General features: G+C 36.7%; 1 pseudogene; it reads left to right on the plus strand.

The window, feature by feature from the left end:
• Positions 1-2,347: 2,347 nt before the first annotated feature.
• LOC115271717 lies at positions 2,348-3,277 on the plus strand (annotated as a pseudogene).
• The last annotated feature ends 8,042 nt before the right edge of the window (positions 3,278-11,319 follow it).

Raw genomic sequence — 11,319 nt, forward strand, 5'->3', positions numbered from 1 at the left:
GAACTCAAATAGTGGCCTTTAGAAATTTTATTGGGAGTGCTTAGAAAATATATCCATCATATTGTTACACCAAGAATTAAGAATGAGTGTACTTAGCAGGGAAGACAACTCATCATGGAAATGGTAAGTCATCTTCAGAATGCTACATTTGAAAAGACACAGGCACACAGATATGTATCTTCTTAATTGATAGTACCTATATAAGAACCATGGAAAGCCCTCCTTTCAATCTTGGCAAGTATCATTTGGAGGCTTTTTAAAGTTTAGATAATAACAAAATATGATAGGCCAATTAAATCAGAATATAAAATTATTTTAACCCATTATCCTATTGATGGATATTGGAGTTGTTTCCAAATTTTGACTGTTATAATTAAATTCCTATATATATTCTCTTTTTTAATGTTTTTAAATTTATTTTTGAGAGACAGAGAGACACAGTGCAAACAGGGGAGGGCCAGAGAGAGGGGGAGATACAGAATCTGAAGCAGGTTCCAGGCTCTGAGCTAGCTGTCAGCATAGAGCCTGATGCGAGGCTCGAACCCACCAGCCGTGAGATCATGACCTGAGCTGAAGCCAGGTGCTTAACCGACTGAGCCACCCAGGCACCCCACATTTTCCCCTTTTTAAAGAGATCATTGTCATTGCTTCCTTTTACCCAGGTGCTTAGACCTATTGCTTTATAAACTTAGTACTTACAAAGTTATGAATATAGAGCCCAGCTTATAGCACATGTCTATTTTTTTGTTTTATTTATTATACTAGTCAATTTTTATCAACTTCAGGAGATTTTTTCATGTAAATGCTACTTTATCACATAATTGCTGGCATTTGTGATATGTGTTTGGAACTATGCATATATTAAATATTGTTTCTCTTGGCTTACATTTTCCAAGATGAATGAAAGACTTTATAAATCTGCACAGAGGATGCTGTCTTCCCCAGATTTTATAATGTGGCAATTTTGAGAGTAGATGATAAAGTCCCGTTTTCTCATACTCAAAGCATTTAATCTCTGAAGACCAAATTTCATAACTTATATCTGAAAGTTCTAGTCACCTTTTCTCTGATCTGCTTAGTTCTGACTCCATAAATTACAGGGTTGAGAGCAGGAGGGATAAAAACATAACAGGTGGCAAGAAGAATGTGGATGTATTGAGGAACATTTTGTCCAAATCGGTGGGTCATGAAGGAGAAAAACGCTGGAATGTAGAAGGCCAGCATGACACACACCTGGGAGCCACAGGTGCTGAGTGCCTTCATTCATTTATTCATCAGTAAAATGAAGATAACAATAGCACTTACTATTATTCAAGATATTAAAGGATTCACAATCATCATCTAGTAATGAACAAGTCTCAATAGTTGAAACGATTTAAATGCTTAATAATGTTAGTCATTACTATGTAGAAAGTGTGGGAAAGAAGAGGTTAAAGAGCTCAGATTTTGGCTTGTGAAATATTGAGCAGAAAAGTTCATTACTATAATGAGTCGCCAAGAAGAAGTAGCTTTAGGAAAGGAGAAAATACAGTCTAATTTGGACACTTTGGTTTACAGGAATACTTAGTTAATGATGTCCAGGAGTATCTGGAAGGATGAATCCAATGTCAGAGGATAGTCTAGGCTAAAAATATATGTAATGGCATGCTTGCTCTGCATTATTTCTTTAAATGCACAAACTTAACTCACAACATCTCTGCTTTGACTTTTACTGGAGCAAGACGTTAATATTTGGGCCAAATATGTAACAGAAGTTTCAGAGATTTTGCACAGCATTTACTATGTTTCTCTTATATCTGGTTACTAATGACTTTTTTCTTTTTTTTGTATGCAAAATCTTTTTTAAGGACTTACAGTATGAACTCAATAAGTAACAGGATCTTTTTGCACATTTTCAAAAATTTTAAAGGTTTTTATTTTATTTTATTTTTAAAATTATTTATTTATTTTTTAATTTACATCCCAGGTAGCATATAGTGCAACAATGATTTCAGGAGTAGATTCCTTAATGCCATTTACCCATTTAGCCCATCCCCCTCCCACAACCCCTCTAGCAACCCTCTGTTCTCTATATTTAAGAGCCTCTTATGTTTTGGCCCCCTCCCTGTTATTTTTGCTTGCTTCCCATATGTTCATCTGTTCTGTGTCTTAAAGTCCTCATATAAGTGAAGTCATATGATATTTATCTTTCTCTGACTGACTCATTTCCCTTAGCATAATACCCTCTAGTTTCATCCATGTAGTTGTAAATGACAAGATTTCATTCTTTTTTGATTTCCAAGTAATGCTCCAAATATTTTACAACTCAGCATCTCTCTCTTTCATTGCAGAGCTCTCTAAATGTATCATGTCCATTATCAATACATCATATGTTGAAATCACCACCTTCTTCTTGGTTGGGATGCTAGGGCTGGAACATGCACACATCTGGATCTTTATCCCCACCTGTAGCATATACCTTATTGCCATTCTGGGAAACTGCACCATCCCTTTTGTCATCAAGACAGAACCTTCTTGTCACAAGCTCGTGTACTACTTCCTTTCCATGTTGGCCATGTCTGACACAGGCTTGTTATTATCTTCTCTACCTACCATGTGGAAGATCTTCTTAATGCTTCTGAAATGTCTGCCAATGCCTGCTTTGCCCAGGAATTTTTCATTCAGGGATTCACAGTATTTGAGTCTTCAAAGCTCTTGATCATGTTGTTTGACCACTTCCTAGCCATCCACAGCCCTCTGAGATACAGCTCCATTCTTACTCCTATCAGAGGTGCCAGAACAGGAAAAACATTCTTTTTTAAGAGTGTCTTCCTACTGCTACTCTTCCCCTTTACTTTAAGAAGTTTGAAATATTATAATAAAATCCAACTATGTCATTCCTACTGTCTCCACCAGGATGTCATGAAGTTGGCCTGCTTTAACAACTGAATTGATGTCATTTATGGCTTTTTGGAGCACTGTGCCTTATGGTAGACTTTAAGCTCATTGCTGTGTCTTACGTCCTGATCCTCAGGACTGTGTTGGGGATTGTGGCCTGAAAGGAGCAACTCAAGGTCCTCAATACTTACTTTCACACATCTGTGCAGTGATCATCTTCTATCTGCCCATCATCAACCTTGCCATTGTCCACCACTTTGTCCAACATGTTTCACCTCTCTTAAATGTTCTCATGGCAAATGTCCTTTTACTTGTGCCTCCAGTGATAAATCCTATTGTGTACTGCATGAAAATTAGGCAAATTCGAGTGAGAGTTGTAGCAAAATTATGTCAGAAGTAGATTCAACAGTATAGTGCCCAGTTGTTTAGGGAAAGATTTCAAAGGCAACTTTCAGAGAACCTATTATTTGACACAAAGATGCAACAGTATCACTTTTTATTGTTGTTGTTATTATTAGATTTATTTCATTCACAAGTGATGGTGGGAATGGATATAAATAGAACTGGTAATAGAAAGTACGTATCTGGAGGTCCCTCCCTTCAGCGGCACAGGAAAATCAGTTATCAGGTTGAAAATAGATGTCCTATGATGTCATCTACAGTAAAATAAAAAAATTCTAATATAGAAAAATGATCATGTATATCCTTCTGAGGGGTATACAGAAGTGGATTACTTATTCCTCGAATGCATTCCAACTATGTTAATTTCTTTCAAGTCTAGACTCAAATTTTAACTTTGTCTTCTCACTATCTTCATTTTAGTTATCCTAGTCTAAGTCACCTGCATTTCTTTAATGAAATACTACAATAACCTTAGAAGTTTCTAAACATCTACTCTTGTTACTTTTTAATTGATTCTTAATGTAAGACAAGAGTCATGCCCTTAAAATGAAAACTATATGATGTGATGATGATCCTTTTAAATATGAAATTTCTTATTTCTTTGAGAATAGAAGTAAAGCAATGAAGTCTTATGGTCTTATAAACTATAACCATACACCGACTGGATCTTCTCTACTTCTCCAAAACATCAATCATAAAGTCCAACCCTTTTGGCCTTCTGAATATTTGTAGAATTTACAAAGTTCTCTGCTTCCTCTGAGTTTTCACACCTGACCTCTTTTATAGAATGTTTTTGACCACAATTTCATATAATTCATTTCTATTCACTTTTTTTGCTTCATTTCAACTTAATTTCACTATATGATACTTCTCTAAATTCTCAGTCCAAAACGCAACCCTCTTTTTGAAATTTCTTTTATAACTAGTTTATTCTTTATTCTGTTTACTATTATTATTTACAATCACGGATATGATTTCTTTCCACTTTCTGAATAAGTTTGCCTTCAAAGAAGGGTAAATATTATCCATTTTATTCTTTGTGTGCATAATGTGTAGCATATTTTATGATGTGGAGTAAATCTTCAATGAATGATTGTTGTTGAATGAACAGGTAAGAGAGGCCACATTTGGGGGAAGTGATATTAATTGAAGATTTCAGTAACTCTACCCAGAGTGATATAATTGTATTCACTTGTGTATTACAAAGGCAGGCATATCACAGATGCCCAAAAATGTTAAAGAAAAAAATACTATAGGGTTAAGGAGGAATTTATGTTTTGGTTGTGATACATGAAAAACATCCCAACTTACTTTCCTAATATGACCTCAAAACTCAGATCTTAGCACAGAGTTTTCATCTTTTCTCCTGCCCATTCATTAACTTAAGTCTTATCCGCAAACCACAACAATTCTTGTCTCTTACATTTTTTATCCTCAGGTATAATCAAGAAACAAAGTTCATAAGTGTCAATGCTTAGTGAATAATAATGAGCTCCTATTTTCACAAACATAAACATTGTATTTGAACCACTAATATATGTAACATGTTCTCCTAAGCATTTCCACACATATTTTTTGTTTGATTCTTATAATAACCTGCATTTATATAAAATATTCCTGCCTATTTTTTCAGTTGAAGATATTGAGGCTCTGAGAAACTGCTTTCCTGAACTTCACACAGACAGGAAATCAAAAGCTTTAATTCAATCAAACCTTATAATTTATACCCCCAGATAGTACTATCTTGATGACATTTTAGCTTTCGCATACATTCAAGATTGCATCTGTTTCCAAAATGTAGCAATAGGCTTTCCATTTTCTCCATTATTCCATATTCTCCATATATGTGAAATCCATATATTCAGGTCCTAACTATTAGCTCCTAGAGTTCCATGGAGAATTTATAACAAGAATCATGCAAGTGACAAGAAAATTTGTTTAATTCTGATATGCAAAACAAGATAATGAAGTCAACACAAAAAATGAAGTTCTTGATAACTGCCTGTAGGAATAATGATAAAGCTTATTTTCAAGGGCAGTGGTTGTTACATTTGATGTATGAATATTAATAAGCAGAAATTGTTCTGAGCAAAGTACCTTGATGCACATTAGTCATGAGAAATAATACATGTGATATAAAAAGCAAATGTTAAGACTACACCAAGAATATCAAGTAAAAAGTTTCAATGAGTCTGTAACATGACCAGACATCTGTATTTTTATAAAACTCCATGGTGACGTTTATTTGTATCTCCATTTAAAAACCCTTGACCTCGATGGGGTGCCAGGATGGCTCAGTCAGTTAAGCCTCTGACTCTTGACTTTGGCTCAGGTCGTGATCTCACAGTTCATAAGATTGAGTTCTGCAAAGGACTCTACACTGACAGTGTGGTGCCTGCTTGGGATTCTCTCTCTCCCTCTCTCTCTGTCCCTCTCCTACTAATGCCTCTCTCTCTCTCTCTCTCTCTCTCTCTCTTAAAATAAATAAATAAACATTAAAAAAAACTTTGGCCTAGATGATGCTTGATTAAAATTAAAAAATAAAGAAAATTAAAATTTCAAGTTGTAAAAGAAACACCCTGTAACTTTAAGGAAGAAAATCTAGTGAAGGAGGAAGACAAAGAGAGGCACAGTTATACAATATGAAACTAATCTTGGGGCACCTGGGTGGCTCAGTTGGTTAAGCCTCCGACTTTGGCTCAGGTCAGATCTCACATTCGTGGGTTCGAGCCCCACTTCAGGCTCTGTGCTGACAGCTAGCTCAGAGCCTGGAGCCTGCTTCTGGTTCTGTGTCTCCTTCTCTCTCTGCCCCTCCCCCTCTCATGCTCTGTCTCTCTCTGTATCAAAAATAAATAAAACATTAAAAAAATTATAAAAATAATATGAAACTAATCTATTATTTACATGGTGCTCTGGAACCATGGGTGGAGGGAGTGTAGTTCTGCCAGAAGGAACAGAGGAGACTGCAGAGTGTTCTCCACAAATGGCTAATTCTCTTGCTCTCCAGTCCCCTCTGAGGGTTTACCTATGGGAGTTTTCTTTTCTTTTTCTTCCAAATATATCCTGCTAAGCTGAACTCTGTAGAGGTTTCTGGGCCCCTGGGAAAACATCAAGGAAAGCTGGATTCTTAGGTCAGGATAAATCAGTGTGTCTATATATCAGTGAAACTCTAGTAACTGTGCCAGCTCTAGTTCCTTTTTATTCTGATTGTGGTATCACGACATTCCGCCCGCTTGCTGGTAAGCTTCTTGATATTCACAGATGTCATTCCCTTTTTGTCAACTCAGGCAAGCTATGCCCTTATTATCTGAGTGAATGTGTTTTCCCAGACCTTAGGATGGATGCCAGTAAACCAACTTTCTAAAAAGTTCGACAATGTATGTAAATGCCTTGGTGGAAGTTCATGGTCCTGCCAACCATGGGAATCAACTTGTCAATAGATGCAAATCACAAGAAATTCAAAGCAAAGAGCATTGCCCTGGATCTTGGTGATGTGGTTTGCTGTTGTCATAGGTATTTCCTTATGTGATAGTATAAATTGCTTTTGGGTGTGCGAATGTGAGCCTACTAAGTTTCTGGTGGGCATTAGAGAAAAAATGGTGACCACTAGCAGTCTTTCTTCATAGACTGTCCTACCTCTGCATGCTTCTGGTTAGATTGAAATCCTTGCTTTACATTTCTCCCATGATAAACAAGAAAACAATCTTATGATTCTAACAAAAATAGTATCTATGAGTTTATGGCTCTTAAGTAATCTTTTAGGGGAAAGTTTTGCCATATGTTTTATTTAATTGAAAGATACAACCCTCCAAAATGAGATTATAATTTTTAATTCATTCAGTGTTTGACAGTGCATATCAAAATGTTATCTGCTAACATGGGATTCTTTGCAGCTAAAGAGATGAGGCAAAGCAGCACTGTCATCTGTGGGAGCACAGTATGTGCTGAGTTATTGTTAATCCTTGACCAAAAATTTGAGGATTAACTTGTGTTCAGTAGACAGTTAGGACTAAAACTAAGCAACACAACAAAAGCATCATTCCAAGCTGAAAGAATTGTGGATGCTGCTCAGATTTTATAATATTAAAATTGTCTAATTCTGTCCTAAGTTCACCTACCTAAAAGAAAAGAATCTATACTATTATATAGAAATATGTATCTTTTAAACAAGTGACTGCTGCCCATTGTTCACTGCAATCCTTCATTTCAGATCATCCTTTAAAGAAATAGTATGACACATGAAGCTCTAAACACAGGAAGTATGAGGGGCTAATAATACCCAGCTGTAGGATAGAGGGTTTAAGTGGGGGAGAAAGGTGGGAAAGAGGCTGATAATACTCATTGCCTGACTAGGGAAAGGGCAGCGTCAGTCAAAGAATTTGACTTTGGAGTACACTTCTGAGTTTTCTTAAGTGAATACATCCTGATCAAATTAATGGTGGAGTAAGGCAACTCTGACACATGGTATAAAGGCATTTTGTAACAGTTGTGTACAAATGTGGTCTGCACCCTTTAAAAAGTTTTTATTTAAATTCCAGTTAGTTAACATACACTGTAATATTAATTTCAGGTGTACAGTATAGTGATTCAACACTTCCATGCAACACCCAGTACTCATCCCAACAAGTGCACTCCTTAATCCCCCTCGCCTATTTAATCCCCCACCCCCACCTTTCCCTCTGGTAACCATCGGTTTGTTAAGAGTCGGTTTCTTGGTTTGCTTTTCTTTTTCCCCTATGCTTATTTGTTTTGTTTCTTAAATTCCACATATAAGTGAAATCATATGGTAGATGTCTACTTCTGACTTTTTGCTTAGCAAAATATTCTCTAGCTCCATCCACATTGTTGCAAATGGCAAGATTTCATCCCTTATTATGGCTGAGCAATATTATATATAATATGTATACACACACATATATACACACACATACATATGCATACATGTATATATGTATATATATGCCTTCTAAGCTTGATGTAATAACTATTCGCTTAACTTCTTTTTAAATATTTTCCTTATTGTTAATTGCATTCAGAAATTATCCTGTATCCTCTGTTAAGCATCCTTTTATTCCCTGTTTTATTTCAAAGCTTTATTGCTGTGGATTCAATTATCATTAAACTGCTATAGGCAATCTAGAGGTACACCAACGTGAGCAAGAACTGCAACCCAGGAAAAGCAACTCAGGAGCTCAAGAATTGTGAACCCAGAAGTAGCAGTTCAGAAACATACCATGATTACATTGCAGTATATCAATTGTGAGTCTACAAGTAAGAGAAACGGTAAAGTATTCCATTGCATACATATATACCACATCTTTATCCATTCATCAGTTGGTGGATATTTGGGCTCTTTCCTTAACCTGGCTATTGTGGATATTACTGCTATAAACATCAGGGTGCATGTACGCATTTAAAGCAAAGTAAGAGCAATTCCATATGTATAGGACTTTCACAATATCCAAGAGAAATTGTTTTTGTAAAAGCTTATATTGACAGGAACACTGACTTTAATCTGCTTTTACTCTTATCTGCTGGCAGGGCATATCTGACTGCCCTAGTCTGTCCACACTGGAATGACTTATCAAGTCTTCAAACCCTGTTTCACTACATCCTATTTATATACTGGTAGATATTTCTAGAACCTGGCATGGGAGATGATGGACTACAGAATTGATATCCATCTTTTGTTCTCCATCTTCTGCATGAGTGAATGAAAGGTGAGTTCAAAAAGTAGCATAACAGATTAATTCTAGAGTCATAAAGAAACTCTTCATATGATGTAGAAGTAACTGTTCTTTCTCTGTAGACACAGCATAACCTTAGATTTGCTATGATGCATGACTGAGATGCATAGACTAAGCAGTAGGGTGAGGGAGACAGAACAAGATTTTATTGGTGAAGAAGGAGAAAAGAAGGTTGAAAGTTGATATCAACAGACCCTAAGAAATAGGGAACCGTTGTTTGGCATTTTTGACAGAAAACCTTCTGGGTAGCAAAAGAGGGAGGTAGTTTGTGTTTGGTCAGGTTAGAACATGGGAGATTGACAGATGTACAACTTTCTCTGTGATAAGAGGTCTCAGCCAAAGATTTAAGATGACTAGTAAATAGAACATCCAGAAGAGTCAAACATGTCAGTCCCTTAGGGAACAGAATGAGAACATAGGGATCAGGAATTGCTGGACTCAGGAACTAGGGAAATGTATTTATGACTTTTGCTGGAGGCCCTGGTTCCATGTTTCCTTCTGAGCTTCTCAGTTATAATGTAGGACAAGGCACACTTTAGAACAGAAGGATGTTTAATATGAACTCTCAGATTCCAAACACTGAATTAAATTTCCAACTTCCTCTGCCAGGAAAGAGGTCCACACATTGTCGGGTCTAGCTAGTCAGTTGACTCGGGTTCCTGATCCTGAGGGAGGGAGGGAGAGAGAAATAGGGCAGGAGGGAGACGCAGAGAGTGGAGACAACACACGGTTTCTGATCAAGCCTCTTCTTCTTTATTGAGAAAACACGGTATCTTATAAAGGTTTGGTGGCGGGAAAACAAGGCAGCTGACCTAGGTCGGTTGCTAGGAAACAGGGTTAAGGGATTAAGGCAGGAGTAAAAGAGGAAACAAACTAAGGTTTTTAGCACAGCACTGAAGGGCTGATACCACCCTGCCTGTAGGCAATTGATCTTTGTTCTTCTGGCTTCTCCTGACAGGGAAAGGCACTCCCCTGCCTATTTTTGTAACTCCCCTCAGGGAGTGACATTTCCCACTAGTAAATGGCCAAGCAGCTGAATCTTTGCAGCTTCCCACAACACATATCAGTGCAGACAGTTGAACATTTAGAAGAAAAGTCAAAATCTTTGCAGGGAAATTCTCACCCTGGGCCATGCAAATACTAGGGTTAGATTTTAAGAGATGGGAGATTAGGCATTTCTGAGAAGAAGGGTAAGTTCTTCGTATTTTCTGCATATTTTTGAAGAAGAGATAACTAGAGAAATGATAAGGTTAGAATGTAGTCATTATAAACATGTAATAATATTGCTCTGTATTTTATACTCATCCTTGGACCTTGACAGATGAAAATAAAAGGTTTACAGATCAAACAAAAAAAATAAAAGAAAATATTATTTAATAATTATTGATTGCAGGAAAAGAGAATGTTTGTCCATGTTTGGAAGGAAAAGATAAGCAAAAGAAAAGATTTGTTTAAATAACTGCCTACAATTGAATTTCAAAGCAAAATGACCACTGAGTAAGAAAATTATAAGAAACTCTTAAAATGGGTTAATTAATTCAATGAAACCATTACTTTTTTATAATTTAGTAGAAAAATATAACTAACTTTATTTTTTTTCAATTTGTAATTTTCATTTCTATTGGGAAAATTTTTTTATTTTTGAAAGCTTTATTTTTAAATTAAAAAAAATAGTTTATTGTCAAATTGGTTTCCATACAACACCCAGTGCTCTTCCCCACAAGTACACTCCTCCATCACCACCACTTCTTTCCCCCCTCCCCCTTCCCCTTTAACCCTCAGTGGGTTTTCAGTATTCAATAGTCTCTCAAGTTTTGCGTCCCTCTCTCTCCACAACTTTCCTTCCCTCTTCCCCTCCCCATGGTCCTTCATTAGGGGTCTCCTGTTCTCCTGTTAGACCTGAGTGCAAACAAATGGTATCTGTCCTTCTCTGCCTGACTTATTTTGCTTAGCATGACACCCTCGAGGTCCATTCACTTTCCTACAAATGGCCAGATTTCATTCTTTCTCATTGCCATGTAGCACTCCATTGTATATATATACCACATCTTCTTGATCCACTCATCAGTTGATGGACATTTAGGCTCTTTCCATGTTTTGACTATTGTTGACAGTGCTGCTATGAACATTGGGGTACATGTGCTTCTATGCATCAGCACTTCTGTATCCCTTGGGTAAATCCCTAGCAGAGCTATTGCTGGGTCATAAGGGAGTTCTATGGATAGTTTTTTGAGGAACCTCCACACTATTTTCCAGAGTGGCTGCACCAGTTTACATTCCCACCAACAGTGTA

Source organism: Suricata suricatta, chromosome 11 (assembly GCF_006229205.1).
Source record: "Suricata suricatta isolate VVHF042 chromosome 11, meerkat_22Aug2017_6uvM2_HiC, whole genome shotgun sequence".
Taxonomy (NCBI): Eukaryota; Metazoa; Chordata; class Mammalia; order Carnivora; family Herpestidae; genus Suricata; species Suricata suricatta.